The sequence below is a fragment of the Gossypium raimondii genome, chromosome 12 (genome assembly GCF_025698545.1).
Source record: "Gossypium raimondii isolate GPD5lz chromosome 12, ASM2569854v1, whole genome shotgun sequence".
NCBI classification, from domain to species: domain Eukaryota; kingdom Viridiplantae; phylum Streptophyta; class Magnoliopsida; order Malvales; family Malvaceae; genus Gossypium; species Gossypium raimondii.
The window spans coordinates 15,285,985-15,289,788 of NC_068576.1; the positions used below are offsets into that span (position 1 = coordinate 15,285,985).

The window sequence follows — 3,804 nt, forward strand, 5'->3', positions numbered from 1 at the left end:
CGAGCTGAATATTCTTCAACATTTTTTTTCTCTTCTGAATTGTAGATTGCTGCACTACAATGGCATCATTAAAAACTACAAGTAGTTGAGTACGACTTCTGAGTGTAATGGCTTTACAATGCTCCTTCCCTTGGGATTCTAAATTTTCAGTACCACTCGGTAATGCTCCTTGCAGTCTTGAACTTAATGCACTGGCAATTTTCCCTACTTGATTTTCTAAAGCCCTTAAAGATGCAACTTGACTTTTATTACAACATCGTTTTTAGTCATGTATTCCTTCAATAGAGCTTTCATAGATGAAGATGATGACGAAATTTTTTGAACAGTTTGTCGTAGCATAAGTTTATTGTATCTAGGTGGTGTACTTGTGACATTTTGTCGAACAACATTATTGGAATTTCCCACTCATTCATTACTCCAATTAAAATTAGGATGTTGTCTCCATCCTGGATTATATGTACTGAAATATGGGTTATTGTTTCGATTGAAATTTCTCATGTAACATACTGAAGTTGGGTTCGATGGGCATTCATCAAAAACATGATCTTCCCCACAATAAACACATGTTAATTCTGCTACTTTCATTTCCTGCACTACAGTTGGTCTCTTCAATGTATTAATCATATTAGTTACGGATGATACCTGAGTAGTTAATGAAGTGATCGCAGCAAGCTCCATAGCTCCAAGAACTCTTGTGCCAGTACCCACTGTTGTAGTCGGATATTGATAATCATTGTTAGCTATCCCTTCCAGAATTTAATATGCCTTATTATATATTTATCTAGCAAAGTGTCATTGGCAGATGCATTAACTACCATTCTTGTATGTGCATTTAGTCCATTATGAAACATTTCCATCTGTGTCCAATATTGGAAACATGCATCGGGCATTTTCTAATCAATTTCTTGAATTGCTCCCAAGCTTCATACAATGTCTCATCTTCAGAATACTAAAAAGATGTAATATCGTTCCTCAATTTAGCATTCATGTTTGGAGGGTTGTATCGCAACAAAAGCCTTTGATAAAGTTCATTCCAAGATGCCACCATTCTTGAAGAAAAAGCATTTAACCATACTCTAGCACATCTTGCAACGAATAAGGAAATAACTTGAGTCTTAGGGCATCTTCAGGAACACCCTGTTGTCTAAATAAATCACTGGAACGACAGAAATGTACAAGTGTACACAATCACAATAAGTAATAAAGTGACAAGTAAATGTCGAGTTATCGTACCCACAGGGATTGTAAAAAGGAATATTTATGAAATTAATGTTAAAAAACTTTGGTGATGGAAAATATTTTGGTTTAAAGATGATTAAAAACTAAGGCTTGAAAACTAAGTAAAAAAATTTAAAAATAAAAAGGTTCTAATGCACGATTTCAAATAAGGTTTAATCAAGATGATATAATTGTGTTGGATTAATTACATTCCTTTAACTTAGAATTATTAAACTTATTTTTATACTGCTATGAACAAATTCACGGCAACTCGATAATTTGCTAACTATTGCTCATACATACTTATTAAATTAATCAATCTCTTGAACATTTTCCAATGTCAATCCAAGCGATTAATCAATCTTCACAAGCATATAAAAGATCAAGTGAGGTAATAGAGTATTTCTACCTTGAAACAGTTTAATCACAATAATCTTGCAAGTTATGCAAGGCATATGTATCACAAAATACAATGCTAAATTAACTTCAGTTACCTTAGAAGAATAAACATGCACTGATTAAGTATTGTGTCGATTAATTACAATTTCAATATGATTTAAAAATTAATTCATTAGTTATCTAACAATTAATATTGCAAGAATAACTTAGGCATGATTTTACTTAATCAAGCTTCTTACCGAGGCCTATAACAACACAAACACAATTTCAATAATTCAAGCAAGAAAAATATAATCAACCCAACACGGATTAAATTCAAGATAGATTGATTAAAATAATCATTTCAATAGCATAAATATTCATAAACATGTTTGTCAAAACAACAATGAAATTTAAAGAGATAAGGAACAAGAAGCAAATTCGATGTTTCTCCGTGGCTTGACTGATTTCTCCATTCTTCATTCTCCGTTGTCCTCAGCTATCAAGGTGGCTTATGAACACTTTAATTGCTACTCAACAATGGCTGATGAGGACCTCTTTCCCAAGAGAAGAAACCGGCACTTGAACAAAAGGGAAAGTGGGAAGGAAAAGTTGAGAGAAAGTGAGAGAGGAGAAGAGAGAATGAGAGTGTGAGTGATGAGTTGAATGATCAGTAAGGGGTGGCATTTATAGCTGATTGTGGATGCTAAAAATAGAAAATTCCATCAGCAAAAAAGACCCCCCTTGGCCGGCCACACACATAGCAAAGTTGAGAGTTTCAACTTTGCTAAAAATAGCCTGAGGCAAATCCATAAAGCCACATTTTTTTGAGGGGTTTGAATGCAAGGTTGAAAGCTCTTCAAGGGCTTCTTTGCAAGCTTATTTAGTCACCTAAAATGCTTATTTGGGTCAGCATATGGACGGTTCTGGACAGCCCAATTGGTGGCTGGTTCGGTTCACTAGATTCGGTTCAACCAATGCGGTTCAATTGGACCCTTTTTTTCCGTAATTAGCTAACAATAATTTATTTAGCCCAAATTAAATTGGGAATAAATTAAAATTAATTAACACACATTTTTGGACCATCTTTGGCTAGAAATAAATTTTCCTCGATGCTTCAAATTTCTTCTCAATTTTATTCTTCGAGCATTGTCTGCCAATCCAATTTTCGCCCTTTGTGCGAATCTGTCGAAAATAGTCAAAATTAATCAAAATTAACTATAAAATTAATTAAAATTCATCATGTTCATATTTTTAACATAATTTAATTATTTTATAATATTTAATTATTTTTCGACAAGAGTTTAACCGAAATAGCATGATTTGAAGTTAAAAAGGGCATGTAAAAACATATAAATTTTCATGTTTCCAATCACATACCTCCAAAAAGAGTCTTACAGGCAGCCATGAATCTTCAGTAGGTAATCTACTGAACTGTTCTACTATTTGTAGCATTTGAAACATCATTGGTTTAAACTTAAAATGCTGAGCTTGAATTTGTGGCTTGACAATGCCTAGATTCAAATCATCCAAGTTAGGCACTACATGTTCTGTAATGGGTCTATCTCTATCATCTATCACCCGAGTAATATCAGCATTCCTACCATTCAAACATAATGGATCTTTTCTGTTTGGATCATTTCCGATCCTCGCCATCTCTCGCAATTCCTTCATCCTTCTCCTCAAGGTTCTCTCAATTTCAGGATCAAAATGATAATCTTCATTTTTTGGAATACCTTTACTCATAAACTAGCAACAGACCTAAAAAGGAAGAAAAAACAATTAAGTAAGCTAAAACTAACAAAATTAAATTAATAATAACAAGCCCAAATTCGCCAATGTGATGATCCTCGACAACGGTGCCAAAAACTTGTCACGTGAGAATATGTAATGCAAATGTGCAAGTATACACATCGAATCAAGTCATAAAGTGACAATTGAGATTGTCTCCATAAGGATCGAAATAGGTACAATTATAGTTTAGTTATTACTATAAACTATACTTATTAGGCTTATAGCAAAGTAAAAAAAATAATGATTTGAGGTCAATTATTAATGTATGAAATATAAAAATCAAATAATGAATAAAATGTTGTGGCAATTCTATGAGACAAAGTTGAGAGGAATGATGCTGTTGAATGGGAATGTTGGACTTAGTTGGATTATATCTTATTAACATAAAAATGTCATGGAAAAATATTGACCAAA

At 33.0% G+C, this 3,804-nt stretch overlaps 1 non-coding gene across 1 annotated transcript; it reads left to right on the forward strand.

Moving 5' to 3' along the window:
- Positions 1 to 872: 872 nt before the first annotated feature.
- Positions 873 to 979, forward strand: LOC128035758 (small nucleolar RNA R71). Its single transcript, XR_008192307.1, has one exon. It is a non-coding gene; the product is annotated as a small nucleolar RNA R71 (small nucleolar RNA).
- The last annotated feature ends 2,825 nt before the right edge of the window (positions 980 to 3,804 follow it).